This window comes from Miniopterus schreibersii (assembly GCF_964146895.1).
Source record: "Miniopterus schreibersii genome assembly, chromosome: 12".
NCBI classification, from domain to species: domain Eukaryota; kingdom Metazoa; phylum Chordata; class Mammalia; order Chiroptera; family Miniopteridae; genus Miniopterus; species Miniopterus schreibersii.
The window spans coordinates 18156922-18176503 of NC_138112.1; the positions used below are offsets into that span (position 1 = coordinate 18156922).

The 19582-nt window shown below is 34.6% G+C and overlaps 1 protein-coding gene across 1 annotated transcript in view; it reads right to left on the reverse strand.

Moving 5' to 3' along the window:
• CNTN5 (contactin 5) overlaps positions 1-19582 on the reverse strand; it is a 968886-nt gene that overhangs the window by 712535 nt on the left and 236769 nt on the right. The window contains exon 2 of the mRNA XM_081155637.1: positions 2563-2700. The gene's annotated coding sequence lies outside the window, so the exon portion shown is untranslated. The remainder of the gene's footprint in view (positions 1-2562; positions 2701-19582) is intronic.

A 19582-nucleotide genomic window follows, 5' to 3' on the forward strand; every position in this document is an offset into this window, starting at 1 on the left:
TCTATAAACCTAAATAGAGTCACTTAGGCTCTTCTCTAATGGAACAAAGTTCTTTCTCTTGGAACCGAGCCCACAGCCACTGGATAAGAGTTGTGTAAGTTATTGAGTAAAACATTTCATTCTCAGAGGCTGAACTAAGGACCCCTTTTAATATATGCTGCCTTTTATTATGACAGGAACTTAGTTGACTGTGTCAAGATGAAACTGTCAGGGTCTCCCGTGAATGTTTTGAGTAGTTGTGGTAACGGATTAGGTGCAAGTACATGAATGAAATGGGGTTTTATTTAAAGGGACACTGTGAATCCACTCTCATCAGATTCATCAATTCTAATTCACTTACGTCTTTCCGGAGTGTTCAGTCTGTCTCACTTGTTTCAACTGCTTCCTGTGTTACCAATATGCTTTTCAATTAGTTGGGCAGAGCAATAACAAGAGTGACGTGACAAGACTGAACTGTGCTCTGCCAAACCTGCTTCCATAGGTTCCCTGTGCTGTTAAATAAGCTCTACAGCCTCAACTTGAAACCTACACTTACTAATAGGTTGACAAAAAGTCTCTTCTCAAAAATTAGAGTTCTGTTGACTTACTTGAATTTAATATAATTCAGCTGGTAGTTGATAGAACGCACCAGTTCACAGGTGGCATAGACATTCACTCGGTTCTATTTCCATCTGTTGATACTTCTAACCATATATTTAAATTGCATATCTATCATCCATCTGGAAGTAAGCATTAGATCCAAAATCCTCTTACCTACAGCTGCTATGCTATATTCAGTTGTCTTTCTTTGAAAATGTCACAAGAACCATAAATAAACATTTTCTACATTGCAAAATTCAGTTAAGGTGTCTACATATAATTTATATCTGGTATTCACAGATATTGAAGAAGTAGCAAGTTAATATAGAGCTTGATTTGTTAAGATGATCCAGTAATCAAGCATTAAGGACAAAATGTTTATATATAGGAAATATATATATATATATATACACACACACACACACACACACACACACATATATATGATGAAATATCTTCCAAAATGTGTATACATAATTATCTAAACAGAACACAAATTGTTATTTTAATTTTATTTTGTATATGTAAACTATTTTGATATCATTCTTGTAACAAACAGAACTATATGGCAAAATCTGGCTAAAAATCTGTCTAATATTAGAATATAGCAATGGACCAATTTATGGGGAACTCACTCTCTTCCATGGCTTGAGGACTCACTGTCAGAGACGTTCTATCCACTTCATGATCATTTCTCTCTACTTGTTTTCTAGTCTTTGGGAACATGTAAAATTTATGGTGGTTTTTTGTGTGTGTGTGTGTGTGTTTTTTTCCTCCACAAATTTAATGATACCTGGTGCAGTTAGGGCTTTCAATGAAAATGACAAACTGGTATGATTAATGGAATGAATGAAATATACTTAAAATGTAAAATTTTCTGCAGTGACCTTCCAGGATGTGGGCATAATTATTACAAAGTAAAATCACATTAGTCATACTCTTACTTCTTACAGGGTCCCCCAGAACGGCTCTCAAATTCAGATTTGGTCACATTCCTTCTTTAACTCTAATTTTCAAGCCTGACAAAACTGAAAGCACACAAAAGGCTGAGGAAAGTGCTTCCCAATATTTTGAATCAATTAACTTAAATTAACCTGACAAATGAGAGGGCAGACTTGGATTTGAGTGTGATATTGTCAATATTTTATAAATAATTAGAAAACAAATATATATCCAAAGTTAATTGACATCCTTGGTTGATTATCTAAAATTCAACATAAATATTCAGGCAAGTAGCATACTGTGGATTTAATTTAAGAAAATCTGTTAATGCCTACTTAATTGTGAACATTAAACATGTCAAATTATGTATTCTAAAATATTTTAATGAATTCATTTTAAATAACTATTATTAAATTATGCAATGGTCACTTTTACTCAAAATAGTTTCAATTAATATTTAATGATTTTTGTTGTGTTATAAACATATAAGAATGTGGAGTTACTGAGCAAAGAGCATAAAAGTCACTTTCATTTGGGACATTCCCTATTAAGGTGGAAATGGCTCAACTTTTTATTGACCGTGACTTCCTGCTTATACAACATAAGCATTATCTTCAGACTCAAGCTGTCAAAAATCATAAGCCCATTAACCAGTACATTACACATTGGTTGAGAAAGATATTATGAAACAGAAAGCTACATCAGAGCATTGCCCCTCTTATTGTTTTCAGCAAATTAACACATCCGTACGTACTTGCCATTCTCATATCAAGCTAGAAGTTTAATAAAGAAAATATTTTACTATTTTTCACCTTAATATTATTTCCGGAATATTTGCAGTGTTTGTGGTTAGTGACTCAATTAAGGTATTTTTTCAATTTAGAGATAAAACACTTATTTTGAGTATATAAAATTTAAGCTTTAATAACTTGAAGTATTGTTCAGGATTTCCATAAATGAAACATATAAGTTTTATGGTTGTATTTTTTCCTTCAACATTCTTTTCCATTTTAAAGGCAGATTAATAAAGATAAACTGTACCTGCTTTCTGAAACAGGGTCCAAATTATGGGCTTCAAAAAGGAACTGGTTTCTGTAAAGATGTCCTTTTATAGTAGTCATGCAAAAACGATGTTCAGTAGATTTTGAATGGCAATAAGTGGCAATCCTTTAAGGTCACCTGTTAAGAGAAATATATATATTATTGTGGTTACAAATGATCTTTCTTGTAACTTTCTATTATTAAACCTACAAAACCTACTTTTCTTATTAAATATTTTATATAAAGTCTCTAAACAGAAATTACTATGCTGTTTACCCATATCATAAGATACTTACAATTCTAATGAAATATATTTATTTAGGGTTTTTTGGTTTTTTTTCAGATTTAATTTTCTTTTGTAATTCATATTTAATGACAAACAATGAAGAATATTACCCTAACTAAATTTTCAGGGATTAATTAAAACATTTAACAAATCATTGAGAAAGAAAATCAAGGTACCTTTGGACTTTAACTACACATTAGACCAAATGAACTTAATAGATATTCACAGAACATTCTATCCAACTGCAGCAGATTACACATTCTTCTCATGGACACATGGGGCATATTCCAGGTTAGAAATATTTTAGACAAAAAGACTGAATTAATTTTTAAAAGACTCAAATCATATCAGGTATATATATATTTTTTAACATAATGTTAAAACTGGAAATCAATTACAAGAAGAAAACTGGAAAATTCACAAATTTGTGAAGATTAAACAACATGCTACTGAATAACCAAGGGGCAAAAAATCAGTCAAAAGAGAAATTTAAAAAAATCTTAGAAAAATTAAAATGGAAATGTAGCACACCAAAACTTAAGGGACACAGCAAAAAGAGTTCTACGAAGAAAGAGCATAGCAAAACAAAAAACCAAAAAACCCACATTGAGAAAAAAGAAAGATCTCAAATAAACAACCTAACTTTGTATCTCAAAAATTAGAAAAAGAAGAACAACTGAGTCCATAACTAATAGAAAAAAGGAAATAACAAAGATCAGAGCAAAAATAAATTAAATAGAGACTAAAAAGAAAATAGAACAATGAAACTAAGAGCTGCTTCTTTGAAAAGACAAATAAAACCCATAAGCGTTTAGTGAGACTTACAAAGTAAAAAAGAGACAAGACTCAAATAATTAAAATTAGAAATGAAAGAGGAGACATAACAACTGATTCTACACAAATACTAAGGTTCATAAGTGACTACTATGAACGATTATACAAGAACAAACTGAACACCTAGAAGAAATGTCCTGGCTGGTGCGGCTCAGGTGGCTGGAGCATTGCCTTGTGCACTGCAGGCGACAGGTATGGTTCCCAGTCAGAGCACATACGCAGGTTGCAGGTTTGATCCCTATTCAGGGAGTGTACTGGATGGATGTTTCTCTCTCACATCAATGTTCCTCTCTCTCTCCCTCTCTTTTCCTCTCTCACTAAAATCAGTTTTAAAAAACATATCCTCCAGTGACGATTAAAAAAACAAACATAGAAACATACAACCTACTAATACTGAATCATGAAGGTATAGAAAACATAAACAGACCAATTCCTAACGATATTAAATCATTAATAAAAAAATTCCAACAAAAATAGTCCAGGACACAATGGCTGCACTGGTGAATTCTACCAAATATATAAAGAAGAATTAACATTAATCCTTCTCAAACAATTCCAAAAAATAGAAGAAGTGGAAATACTTCCAAACTCATTTTACAAGGCCAGCAGTACCCTGATATCAAATCCAGACAAAGACACTACAAAAATGAAAATTATAGGCAATATTCATGATGAACACAGATGCAAAAATTGTTAACAAAATATGAGCAAACAAAATTCAACAATATATCGAAAAGATCATACAACGTGATCAAGTGGGATTTATTACAGGGATGCAAGGATGATGCAAGTCCACAAATCAATCAATGTGATCCACCACATTAACAAAATGAAGAATTATAATCATGTGATTATGTGCATATACGAAGAAAAAGTATTTGACAAAATTCAAGATTCATTCATGGTAATCACTCTCAACAAAGTGGAAATAGAGGAACTGAATCTCAAAATGATAAAGGCTATATATGACAGATCCACAGCTAACACCATGTTTAACAATAAAAAGGGGAAAGGTTTTCCTCTAAAATAAGTAATAAGACAGGTATCCCTTCTATTGCCAAGTTTATTCAGCATAGAATGGAAGTCCTAGACAGAGCAATTAGTCAATTTAAAAAAGGCATACAAATTGGAAAAAAAAAATAAACTTTTATTTTGTTTTTATTTGCAGATGACCATGATTTTATATGTAAAAAACCCCTAAAGACTCCACCAAAACACTGTTAGAGCTAATAAAAAAATCAGTAAAGTTGCAGAATACAAAATCAATATGCAAAAATCAGTTGTGTTTCTATACACTAGTCATAAATCATTCAAAAGGGAACTTAAGAACACAATCTCATTTATAATTGCATCAAAAAATAAAGTATCAAATATAAATTTAACTGAAAAGATGAATTATCTGTGCACTGGAAACTATAATATATTGATGAATAAAACTGAAAAAAGACTCAAATAAATGGAAAGGTATCTTGTACTCATGAATTGAAAAATTAGTATTTTTAAAATGTCAATATAATCGAAATCGATCTAAAGATTCAATGAAATACCTATCAAAATTTTAATAGCATTTTTTTACAGAAATAGAACAAACAATCCTAAAATTATATGGAAGCACAAAATCCCGGACTAGCCAAAGTAATCTTAAGAAAGAAGAACAAAAATAGAGGCATCACAATTCCAGATTTAAATTATATTATAAAACAAAAAAGAATAAAACACACACACATTATATTACAAAGCTACAGTAATCAAATAAATATGGTATTGGCATAAAAACAGACACATTGAAAAAAATAGAGTACCCCCAAATAAATCCATGCACATAGGGTCAATTAAATTCATTCATTCCTCCCTCCCTCCCTTCCTTCCTTCCTTCCTTTTTTGTTCCCTCCTTCCTTCTCACTTCTTTTTTAATCATATGACAATTGTAAATTTCTACTCTATCCCTTAGAGTGTAAATTTTTAAAAAACAGGCATGACTCTTTTTCTGAAGTCTGTAAACTGGCGGAGAGTTAGTTACCTAAGTAAACAACAAAAGCTTACTTAAGGGTTTAGAGGATTATGTTTCTTTCAGTTCGGGCTTTCATTAGGAAGAATTACTTGGAAATCAGAATTCCATGTTCTCATTATTGTCATGACCTCCTGGCAATGACATGATACATTTTTTTTTTCTACTTTATTAAAACATTGAGAAAATCAAATGAGATAATGCACATGAAAAGCTTACCAATATACCTGATACATACTGAGCTTTTGAAAATATGACTAATTATTATTATTTTCCCAATTTATCCATTAATATAGCAAAAGAAAAAATTATAATAAAATGATAATGTTGATGTATGCGGTTCCTAGTGTTTTCAAATTCCCTCCTCAGTTCTGTATCCCAGAAGCCTTGTGTTCTTAACAAGGTCTCCTGTCCTGAAGACAGTATGTTGCAGTGAAGAAGCCACTCCATCTGGAGCCAAAGTCAGATTTCCCCAGGCTTCTATCTCCTCTTAGATCTTGAGCAAGTCGTTTAGCATTTCTGAGCCAGTGCCTTAGAAATGGAGATGATAATGTCAGATCTTCCCTCTACTCAAAGGATTCTAGTAAAAGTCTCAAGAAATAATACATGAGAAAGTCCTTTTTAAATTCAGTTTTACATATGTTAGTTGCTATACGTCAAGTTCTACCTTATGAAGGTTATGACCTTTGCCAACTTATCTTTTTCTCTCCTCTTCTTCTAAGAGCGGATCACATTTCACCCAGGAATCCTAGATGACTTGCTAAAAAAAGATGAGTGGTCCCAGGATTCACAACCCTGCTTCACTCATTTTTTATCAATATGAATTTATCTTATGTGGTTCTGCTGTGATTTTCTTTTTAAATTTAACATGGAATTTTTATTTTGCACAAGAAAAAATAAGAAGTTCTTACAATCAGCCAAAAATTACCAAATTATCAAAGCCATGCAATCACCTGATATTTTCCTTTTCTCATCTACATTCCTAGACTCCTGCATTTCAAATGATAGCCAATGCATAGATCTTCTTTATATTTTATCTCTTTTCTCACTTTTATCAGGCTGGTGAAAAAACGTTTTTGCATGTTTGCAAAATCCACTTTTAAGTTTTCATTTCTAAAGTGTGGATGGCTAGGAATATGTATAATTGAATTTAACATAAGAAACTTATAGCTTACCTATAAATTGATACTTAATCTTTATTAACAGCATATTAACTCTAAGACAGTATCTAGCACTGTTCTATGCTTCAGATGAACCCGTGTGCACTTCAAGAACTTCTATTCAGAATAAAATTTCTGTTCAGGCATGAGGTATTCTAGATTTCTGATAACCCCAGAAAGATTTAATTAGTGTTCTTACTATTCTGAAATTTATTACAACTTCTCTTATTACAAGTATTTTCATGCATTAAATGAAGTATTAATATAATATCCTAAGTCATATCCATCAATATTACCTCTTAAAGTCCTTCATGGACCCATGAAATCATTTAACCCAAAGTATGAACTCTCTCAATACAATTTAAAATCTATTCCAAAAGGTGGACACAGAGGACTGAATCTAAGTAGCAACTTAGTTAATGCTTATTTACATAATGTACACTCAATCCAAAAATGAAGAAAATTTATATTCAAGAAATATATGTTAAGTATAAGAATTTTCAGAAACATAGAAATTAACAAAGATACAAGTCTGACGGGTCTGGAATGGGTACAAACAATAGCAGAACATTCCAGTTTTATCATCCCACTGTTTGAGGGTAGTTCAACTCTTCTGACATGACCTCCTTCAGACATAAGAGACTCTGTCAAAACGTTTCTCTTACATATTAATCTTTCTACTGAGGCTACCAAAGAAGGGGCCAAACAAATGCTAAACCTCGAGGTCTGATTCTTACTCATATTTCACTGAAATGGGTCACAGTATAACTGTCAATACTAATGCCATTCATTAATAATATACCACATTTGAAGGAGGAGAATATATATGTTTAACATGTTTGTTATAACTGATTAAAAATCCATTTTGCTTTGTTTATTTATAAATTAATGTTTTTCTTCTTCAAATATTCTATTGTAGCTACTGAAAAAAAATCATGATCTTTTCAGAGATGGTTCTATGAATTCACTTGTGAAAAACAAAGAGAGCCTCCAAGTGATTCCAGCAGTGTGCTGGAGTCAGCTCACTTGCAATATAGCCAATTACTAAATATTCAGAAAGTTTTCAAGCTACCATTAGCATTTCAATTCAGCCAAGGTGGGAGTATTCAAACTCAGAATCAGCAAACACTATAAATTAGGAATTTTTAAATATATGTATCTGGTTTACCAGCACACTACTGTTTGTTAATCAACAACTTACAGAGGGATGCCAGAGCACCTCTTAATAAAGATCATCATCTCTTAGAGGAAGGGGGCACAGACATTGAAGTGCATTCTCAGGAGTTAATTATAAATGTGGCTGAGATCCAGAACAGTTTCATTCTCAAACCTAACAAATCTGTCACCCCCAGGTCAAGGCCTTTGTTGGAAAGGAGTGAGATGCTAAGACATAATAAATACATCTTCTAAAACACTCCAAAATATCGATTCCCTCTGAGCCTTCTGACATGACTCACTCCTTCTAGGTAGAGATATAGACAATGCATCCAAGATCAGACATAATCAGAACAAGAGAGTGGTAGTGAATCGGATTATTTGTTCTCATTGTCATGATTCTGCTGATGTACCACCATTTCTGTAGAGTATGTCTGTTGATTCTATGCAATGTTATGCAAAGTCTGTTCCACCAATGTATCATTCTTATGCCTTTACAGGGACTTCAGTGGCTAGCTGACCAAAACAGACAGAGGCCAAGCTTGGGTAAGAGATTAGTCTCCTCTATATGTGTGTGTATCCTGAAAATGAGCACTATATTACAACAGGCTGACTTTGAAGGTTTTCTGCAGCGGGGAGAGGGACTTCTTTCAAGGGACTGTGAACCTGGTCATCCAATTTCTGTTCAAAGAGAAGTGGCCCAAAGGAAGAATATATAAAAGAACAGTAGACAGTGTCATATGACTTGGCCCATTGGTCAAGGGCTGGAAGTAAAAAGACTAGAAGGCTGATGTTATAGGCTAAATTGTGTTCCTCCAAAATGCATATGTGGAAGCCCTAACCACAGTACCACAGAATGTAACAATATTTGGAGAAAAGGTCTTAAATAGGTGACTAAGTTAAAATGGGGTCTTTAGTAGGCCCTAATCCAAAATGACCTTATCTTTACAAGAAGAGGAAATATGGACACACTAGGAGACACAAAAAAATATGCATAGACAGAGTGACAACAATGTGAAGACTTAAAGAGAAGGTGGCCAAGGAGAGAGTTCAGAAGAAATCAAACTGGCAACACCTTGATCTTCAACTTCTAGCATCCAGACTTTTGAGAAAATAAACTTCTGTTTTTTTAAGCCACCCAATATGCGGTATTTTGTCTTGTCAACTCTGGTAAACTATTACAACTGGGGACAAGGATATGTGATTTATATATGGGGATGAGCACTGCATCATTCACTAAGGAAGAAACACTAAACAAACCAATAAACAGAATGGCTTGGCCACCTATGTAAAACCAGTCCTAGTTATCAGCTATTCCAGTGTAAGCATGTGGACTTTTGAACACTGGCTATCTTGGCAGAAACAGTGGTTAGGCAGAGGCCCCAAAACATGGGAGATCATTCAGTACAGCTGATCGAATTACTACTGCAGTAGAATGCCCAATCTGCCAGAGACAGAGGTCTACACAGGGCCCACTCCCTGCCCTCCATCAATATGATCCTATTCCATGAGGACTTCAACCAGCCACCTGGTGAAGAATTGAATGCATTGATATCGTTACAATCTGGAAAGGGAAGGGATCCCTTCTGAATCAACATGCCTTGGATTCGCATGTTAATCTCATCATAAACACTCTTACAGATATACTCATAATAGTGTTTGACCAAATGTCTGGGCACCCTTTGGCCCATTCGACTAAGCATCGCACTTTCTTAACCCCATTCTCCGTTGACCTTTGCCCTATTTCACTCTCATACAACACAACCACATTCCTCAAAAGAGTTATCTATATGTCCTGTCTTCATTTTCACACCTCACATTCGTTCCTTTTCTCTTTATCGTTGATATTTACCTTCATTCTCAATATTCCATAGAGGATCATATTCCTCTACCAGGCTTTTAAGTGTGGGACTCATCAAAGTTTAGCTCTGGCCTTCTTAAATTTCTATTCTATAATCTCTTCCTAGACAATCCGAGACTTCAATATACACAAATGATTTCCAAGTGTATAATCCTTTCTTCCCTTGGATTTCTCAAAGTCATGACAAAATTAGCACGTGTCAGGTTGAAACCAGGAACTACACCTCCTTCCCTTCATCAGCCCTCCCTACACGGGTAACAGTAACCTTATCATCGCCTGGTGTCCTCAGTCTCAGTGAACGACTTCGCCCTCTTCCCAGCTACAAAAGCCACAGATCTCTGATGTCTCGTTCTTCCTCTTCCATGCACTCAATTACTCACCAAATCCTGACTTGATCTCTATGTATGTTTTAGATCTTTGCCTTCTCCATTTCCATTGTACTTTTAAATGAACATATTTTCTGCATTTGCCACTGAATTGGTCTCCCGACATTTCACTCTTAACCCACTTTAAAATGATCTTCATTCTGTAGCCAGAAGGAAAGCTCAAAATGCATACCAGATAAATGGCTGGGTATGAGTGTTTTTTCTTATTTATATGTTTCTGTACCATATATATATACACATGTGTGTGTGTATATATATATATATATATATATATATACACATATATATATATTCATAAAACTAAGTGATCTCAGTAACAGACACACCACACACACAGGTGGTAATTTAATAATGAGGATAAGTTCTGCGATATGCATCATTAGAAGATTCCATCATTATGCAAAAATCATAGAGCATGCTTACAAGAACCTAGATGGTATAGCCTACTACACACCTAGGCTATATGGTTATTGCTTCTAGGCTACAGCATGTTACTGTACAAAAGGACACAAGATTAAATCAAGCACAAGAGAAAATGATGCAATCAAGAGACTTGGTTGATACCTGATGTATGAGGCTGTTGCCAGAGTAACACAGTGTATTGTTATATAGCAAATTATCTTTTTAATAAGTAAAAAGTGTACACTTTAAAATAACTAAAAAGTATAGTACAGGAAACACATAAACCAACAGCATATATATTATCATCAAGTATTATTGATTTGCATAATGGTATGTGATACTATTATATGACTGACAGAACAATAGGCTTGTTTACATCAGCATCACCACCACATGTTGGGTAAAGCTTTACTACAATATTACAATGGTTCTTGTGTCACTAGGCCACAGGAATTTTTCTGCTCCATTATAATCTAATGGGACCACTGTGGTATATGTGGTCCATCACTGACTGAAATGTCATTATCAAGTGCATGACTGTAATTATTATTGTCTCATTATGTGCTATGCACTGTGCTAGTTATTAAAAATTCAAATGTGAAGATAAAGACCTGTCCTTAAACAGATCCAGTGAAAGTGCAAGACTGGTGAACAGCCAATTTCAGTGTGTGATAAGTGCTCTAGTAGAAAGGTCATCCTGAAGCTATAAAATTCCAGGGAGAGAACCCAGACCATTACTGAGCATCCAGGGAGGGCTTTCAGGCGGAGGTGACTTCCCAGCTGAAAAAAACAAAACTTAATCAAGCATGAATGGTCCCAGTTGTGGTCAGGAAGATGAGCTGAATCATGTGGTTAGATATCTTGATTTCTGCATTAAAGAACTTAGACTTGTTTTCCATGTTGTGAGAATTAAAAAAACAGTCCATTAAATTCTTATACATATATTAAGTTTAAAAACACTTCCAAATACATTAGGACATTTAAGCTTCAACCTGCTTTCACTGATGTCAAGACAGATTTTTTTTCAGAGAGCCTATAACAAACACACAGAAGGTATATATGTCAGGATCCAGAATAGCACAGTCCTATCCACTTTTTCTATAAACAGGATATAATATTATATCATTTTTAAATGGGCTTTACTGATGTAATATTCTATATAAAGCTGTTCAAATATTCAGTTAATCCCAAAGATTCTTATTTGTCTTTTCCAAAATATTTAAAAACTTAACTGTTAATTGAAGTGTTAATTATATGGTAGTGAATCATTTATGATATGCAGTCAATTTTTAATGATACCAGGTGGATCATCCTAATTCCAGATTAACTATATCCCACTGACACGATTTCTTCCCCACCCTGCTGCCACCTGTCTGGTACCAAACCCACTCAGCTGTGGAAACTGACAGCTGGTTCTTCAGGGGGGAGTGGTGGGAGCAGAAGTCAGGTGAAAATGACTCATTAGCAATGAAATGGAAAAAATGTGCAGACTTCCCTGTGGACATTTTGGATAATGCATAGTTCTTTTTTTTCCTAAGGCTTCTCTCACTCTGATTACTCAATTGAGAGTTAATTACAAAAAAATGCACTTAATATTCAAAAGTTTTTGAAATTTCTATGAGGTTTTGCCATCAAATTTAATTCATTTATGTGTATTTCCTCAACACTAGTTGAGGTTTCCATTTTGACTTGAATCACAGCATAAGTGCCAAGAAAAAAAAAAAAAAAATCTGGTGTTTGGCTTTCTGAGAATGCTATAGGGATATAGTAGTTGAAAGAACCCTAAAATTGGGAGTTGGCATACTGAAATCGAGTCAGTCACTCATTAGCTACACAAAATAATCACATAGTTCTCTTAACTACATTGGACATTAGACTGCACCTGAAAACAGATATTTATGAGCACAGTGATTGAATCATGCTTAATTTTAGATTTTTCTCTGCCTTTCCTGTTTCCTTCAGCTTTATTTACTTAGAGTTGTTAATAGGTTATTTACATCTCTCAAATAGCTGTTATATTTCTGGATTTTATACTGTTTAAAAGTCTTTTCTTTGTGTATATGGAATGTTTGAAATATCAATAAACAAAATATTATACCCACATTTAAAATATGGAGTTTTTAGAAAAGTAGAGAGATAGCAAGCTTATAAAATTCAAAGTACATACATTTTACAAAAACTCCTCCTATGCTATAAAGTATTAGTGATTGAAACATTTAAATAAAATTTTCTTATAATAAGTTCATTGTTATAGACTGTCTCCTAAATGCTTTTTCTACAATGGAAAGTCAATTATGTTTAAAAAATTTTTCCATTCTAGAACCAAAATGGTAGCAATAGTAAAGTAATAAGCTTAATATACAAAAAACAACAACAACAGCTATCAGTGCATAGTGGCTCCCTGATAGTAAACAGCACTGCATGCCTTTTAGGAACTTGGTTCTCGGGAGTTTGTTCAAATGCTAGTGGCACGCTGATGTGTCAAGAATAACCCTGAAAACAGTTTCAAAAATAAACTTTCCTGAAACCACATCTCCCCTTTCATCATTTGAACTCTTTCCTCACATATGTGCACTTGCCTTCTGACCTTTCTCATTTCCCCGCAGCCTGAAGCTCCACCATTATGAGCAGCCACGAGAAGCCATACTGATACATCTGTCACTATTAGTTAGGGATGTCATCTAACTTGAAAATCACGAGAATTTTTCTCCTTTAGCCCTTTTTGGCTTCCTCACCGAGGGGTCAAAAGGGCTGCCTGTAGCAAATAACCCAGCACAGAGATGGTTGTTGAAATATTTCATTTCCTAAAACCGTGAACTCCCAGACCAACCTTGTTACTGCCATTAGTCACACGTTTACCACATGTCTTCTATCTTGAGAACCTCTTATCTCCCCTAAGTCCAATGTCATGGAACAAAACTGCTTTTCAGACACCACAGCGAAAATCTTCACAGAAGAGATAGCAGGCTGAAGTCACTTTTTATAGACTTTATTCTCTTAGGGTGCCGAGAACCTGTGAGAGCAACTAAAGCTGAAAAAGGTCTTCGCGGCGTCTCTACCCTGGCGCTGCAGCTGTTGGCACTTCTGGCGTCGGGGCACAAATGTCGAGAAGGTACTGTCAGGAAAGCAACACCCAGGAACAGGAACAGCAGCCGCAGCCTGGCCGGCCGCCAGGCCCGCACTCGTCCCCTTAGACGCCGCTGGGGGCGGACATCTGTTATCACAGCTCCCTCCAATTGTTTTTAATTGATCTGCTTCACATCAATGGAATGAAAGGGGTTTTTGTTGTTGTTGTTTTTTTACTCTGTTTAGAGTTTTAATTTCAAAACTGAAGATTAACTGAGATGCTTAGAATATTATGGTTGAGCTTTCTGTGACTCATAAACAGCTGTGTCAGGGGAGGAAGGGGCTTGAATTAAAATGCGTTCCCCAGTTCCCCACCCCGTGTGTCTTCCATGGAGAAGAGTGCATTTGAAAACATCAAGTACATGAGAGATGTACAACAGTTACGTGTTTATTTTGATAACTTACGAGTTCTAGTTAGAGAAAATTGACCACATATAGGTAGTGATCAATCCATGAAGTGATTTCTTAGTCTCTAAGAAATTCGAGAATTTACTATAAAAAGGTATAAAGAATTCTATTCTATACGTCTTTCCTAAAACTCTCTGACTTTGTGCAAGGCCATAACGACTAAGCAGTGATACAAAGATGCCTCTAGGGGTGGGACTCCAGGGATAGGAATATTGACAAACTGCTTGGCATCATCAATTACTTTATGATTTGCAGTTATCATCAGATTTAAACTTGGATGTGGTAATTTACTAGCCAATTGTCAGCATCTAAACAAGGATGCCTTTGGCCTTGGAGCAAAGCTTGTGGACACTTTTTCTGGGGACATCTGCAACCAGAGCACATAATTAGAAAACAGGAATGGCCCCTCCAGAAACAAAAGGCATATGCTCCTTTTATCACCAAATTAAAAGGACAAATATCACAGGCATTACATTCCCAACTCCATCCAAATTTCATATTTATACACACATGAACACACATTCCCATGAGGTACACAGTCATTTCTTTCTCTATTCTATCATTCTATCAAAACTGCTTTGCTAAGTTTATAGTAGCCTTTTAATTAAAAATAATTATAAAAAAAATCTTACTGTGTATGTTCAATCAGTACAGTCCCCTTTACTCTAATTATCAGCACCAGTGACCCATTTCTAGGCTTTATCTTCCAAACCTGTAGGTGCCTCATCAGTACACACATGTGAATATCGTACAGACCCCTCAACATCATTTTCATGCCCCCTCTAAGTGTTACTTATTAATTATTACCTATTTTACTTATGTTTTTTTATTCATGCTGTTCTTTGGCAAAAGCAAAATAAAGTAAAATAAAATATAAAGCATCATTTTCCTTGACATTTGTTTATCCCAACTGTTCCCATCTAATAATTTACTATATTCTGTGATTATAAGTCAGAAATAGTTGCCAAATCTGGACCGTTTGCCGTCTTCAATGCTAATATTCAACCTGGTGCTTTCCTCACTTGAGCAACTGACACAGCCTCCTAACAGTTTCCTTGTGCCTCTTTCTCTCAGTACCTCGATCTGTCTCATCTTTTAAACTATAACCTGCTATAAGCAAAACTACAGTGCCACGCTTATGAACTGGGGCAATTGTAGAATTTTCTTTGCCAAAACATAGTGCTCAGAACCTTTAGCCCGATGCTATTTGCAATCTACTTTTTTCCAACTTCATTATCTGAACTCCTCACCAGGCCAAATGCTTTCATTTGCCTGTGATGTAAAGTGCACTTTTCACTCTGCTTGGAACAGACATCGACACCTTCCCCACCCTTTATTACCTTGCTTCTCAAAGTGCTGTCTGCAGAGCAGCAACATCGGCATTACCTGGGAGACTTAGAAATGCAGAATCTCAGGTTCACCCCAGTCCTGCTGAATCAGAGTCCATAATTTTACAAAAACCTCACCGTTTGCTGTACACAAAACTATTATCTCTTCTGTGAAGTCACTCCCCTTTCACCTTCCTACTATATTCTTTTCACACCCAAATATATTCACATCCCCTCTCCCCTCTCCTCCCTCTTTCCCTTTCCCTACTCTCCTCCTGGTGCCATTGGTAATTACCAGGAGCAGCAGTATCAGTTGTGGTTATATTAATATGTTCCTTTGGCTATGTGCCAATCAATTACTCTGATTTCTCCTTCCAGCCTAAATTTCCTGCTGATCTTGCTCCAGTGAAGGCTGAGTTTTGTCTTTTCTTTGCCCAGAAATTAAATAATCTTTCTTGCTATGTGATTATAAAAGTAAAACTAGCCTTCACAAACAGTCACCACTGAAGCAGTGAAAGCAGTTGTTTGGAATGAGATGCTGTAAATCCAACTATGTATCGTATGGCACATCCATATTCATGAAATGAAAGAAACAGCAATTCAGAATCCTTCGTGTGGTGCACTCTGTCTATATCTGAACAGTTGTAAAATTTTTTAGAGGAGCAATTGTGGATTGCTCAAGTGTTCTGGTTAATAAAAATATTTTATAGCATATACATGTACACATTCCACTTGAACTAGCAATAAATAATTATTTTTGATAATTAAAAAGTTGAATGTTGTTCAGAAAATTTATGCTTCACTTTTTTATATATATTACCACACTGAGAAAATTTACATATCCACAAAACTGGCACTATTTATTTTATTACATATCTGTTGACTTGGATCTTTAAATTTGCATTTACATGGTCACATGGCTTTCGCATATTACATATTTATGACCCTTTTGAGCTAATTTAGTTTTAAATCTACTTTTTAACTTATATCTCCAGATACCTAAGGGCAAGACAGTCCTTCCCAATTTTCTTTATCTGGAACCCAGCATATGCTCATTCATCCTAGAATATCTTTTTATGGACAAATGCTTTATTGAGTCAATAAACTCTGGACTATGACTAAGGCTCAAGTGATAAAAACTTTTTGCCAACACAATATTTACTACCCTAGATGTAAATGATTATATTAAATCTTTGCTTTTCAGTTGTCTTGATTATTATAGGCACAGTTTACATGGGCTTTGTCGAATGGCCCATATAATTAAGAAACACAAAATTAGTGAGCATCAATCTTATGTAAATCAATCCTTCTTTGAAACTGTACACTTTAAGATGTTTCATTTCACACACAGGGTCTGTGTTCTGCAGTAAATTAAATGCACTTACGCAGGAAGGATCCCCATCAAATTCTAAATAAATCATTCTGTCCTTTCATTCAGCAGGTAAGAATTTCCCTGCTTTCTCAATGTTAACACCTTCTTAGCTCATTTTTAGCTGTCTATGGAAACCTTGAATCTAGAATAAATTATTGGATGAATGTGTTGATCCTAGACATTAATGATTCAAATAAAAAAATGAATTAATAAGACCTCTTTTATAACCAAAGAAGTGAGATCTGTGTCAAAGCACAAATAATTCAAGCTGAAAATGGGTCACAATGATCCCCATATTTCAAGATAATTTGCTTTTACTCCTGAATCATGACCTATATTTATGAAATTGTTTTGATAGTGTGAACTTACATGCTGATAGTTAAACCTTATTGGGTTATATTTGATTTCCATTCATTGAACTTGGTATCCTAGAGAAAATAACAGTAGTAGAAAAACAACAAAACCAACCTTGAAATCTTGGACAATGGGATGACACCTGAGAAAAAGGCACAGGTCTATAGAAAACTGGGTGCGGTATAATTCCAAATAGTCCTAGGTGCTCCTGTTCTTTTATCTCTACCTTCTCCTCTCTTTTGAATGAAACCACTCTCTCTTTCTTCCAGCTGAAGAGTTGAATGACTATATTCATTAAAATCTTGTCTCAACTTCTTTTTAATAGAAGACCTGCAATCACTTCTCCATGCTTCTGGATGCTTTTTGCCATTTAATAGTTGAAGGACTTTAAATAATTACCTTAATTTTTTAATGAATTCCTTTATTTGTTTTTCTTATTTACCACATAGGATTTCTTTGAGAATATAATAATGCTGGCTAATAGTTGTTGAATATTTTCTAAATGTTGCAGAGTTTTCTCAGCATTTCACATAAACTATTTGAATTATGACTCACAATAATCCTATGCAGAAAGTCTAAGTAATTTAACACCATAAGATTTAATGTAAGCAGATTGAGTAGAGACAATTTTCTTAACTGCCTAGCTATATGATACCACCTTCTGCTGAACGAGAAGGAAGGATATTATAGTAGAATTTATTAAGGATAGTATGGAGAAAAAAGTGCATTTCCTGAAGCTTATGCACTGTGTAAAACACTGTATTTAACGTTTACAGCAATCCCATGCAGAAGTCATCATCATGATCTTTAACATTTAAGGAATCCAAGGCTCATAGAGGGTCTATAACTTACCTCAGGTCAAAAAGAAAGTACATGATAGAGTCACTTTTCAAAACAACATATGTTGGCTTTAATCCAGGCACATCAGATTATATCTTTTTGCTCTTAAGCATCATCATTGCATTGCAATTTTTGAGGAAGTAAATAATACTTTTGTGACTGTTACATATTTTAATTTGTTTTGTTTTTGTTTGTTGGATTAATGTAAAATATGTATTCAAATTTCGCTGAAACAAATTTTCTCTGCTGCATTTCTGATATTTCACTTCAGATGATACAGGCCATGATTGCAGTCAAAGAATGAACTGGTGGCCTCTTCAGATTTCTTTCTGGGCTAAAAGGCAGTGACAGTCAACAAAACAGCCATCTGTTGTGATGTCTTAAGAGATAGTGGTTTCAGAGATATAAAAGTCTGAAGAGAATTTTGCAAGGTATATTTCTAGATAGAAAATAGGATAAAGAAACAATTTTCAGATAAAGAGAAGCTGAAAGAAAATATTTTTTCAGGTTTATCTCCTTTATTTTTAAAATGTATATCATGAGTCAAGAGAAAGAAAATGACTCCCTTAAGGATACTTTACAGTGCTGACCATAAAACTAAGAATAATATTCTATGCAAGAATTAAGTTCAGGAAATTTTTTTAAGTAGCCAACATTGACCCAATTTGAAAGCATTGTCAGTGTCAAAACTTGGTAGCTTTTAACACAACAAACCACCCTCTCAAACACCTGTTCTCCAAAGACCTGAGTTTAACTTCTCTGCCCCTTTCTTCTCCTTGGTTACTTAGCTATAAAATGAGATAATATCCGTCTAATTTACCTAGCAATTTATTTCCAAGAGTCTGTAAACCACCAAGTCTTAAATAAATGTTATTAACACTGTTTTTCTGCTTTGTTCGTCTGCTACAGTATAAGGAAGAACCTACACAGACTATGGATGGAGCAAATATGTTTTATGGTCTCTCATGAAGCCTGTCAAACTGACTTGGGCAGAATTTCTACGCTTCTATGCCTCAGCAGGGCTTTAAATCAGATTGTTTCTGTGACAGGTCATGGTCTTCTCCAAGGGCCTTTCCCCCTTTATATTTTGACAGGAAGAGGCTCTGAACAGGGTCATAAGCAGACCCCAAACTATTCAGCTTTTCTCTTTCTTTCCCTCCCTCCCTCCCTCCCTCCCTCCCTTCCCCCACCCCATTTCTTCTTTAACTAGATCAAAATTTTAAAATTTTTAATAGAAATTATGTTTAAATCTTTCCTTGGTGTTTTGAGGATGGTCAGAGAACTATAGGTACTGGAATACTACATACACATCTAAGCATATGGTCAACTTTAATACTACAACAAACTAGTATGAAGAATAAAGCAAAGTTTCCTTAAAATTACAATGTTAATTATTTCAAGAGTTATACTTTTTGAAAAAGGCCTATATTTCAAGAACCAGTTAAAATAAATTTAAAATTAGGTTATTTTTATACCTTTGCAAAATGAGAACTTCTGTTT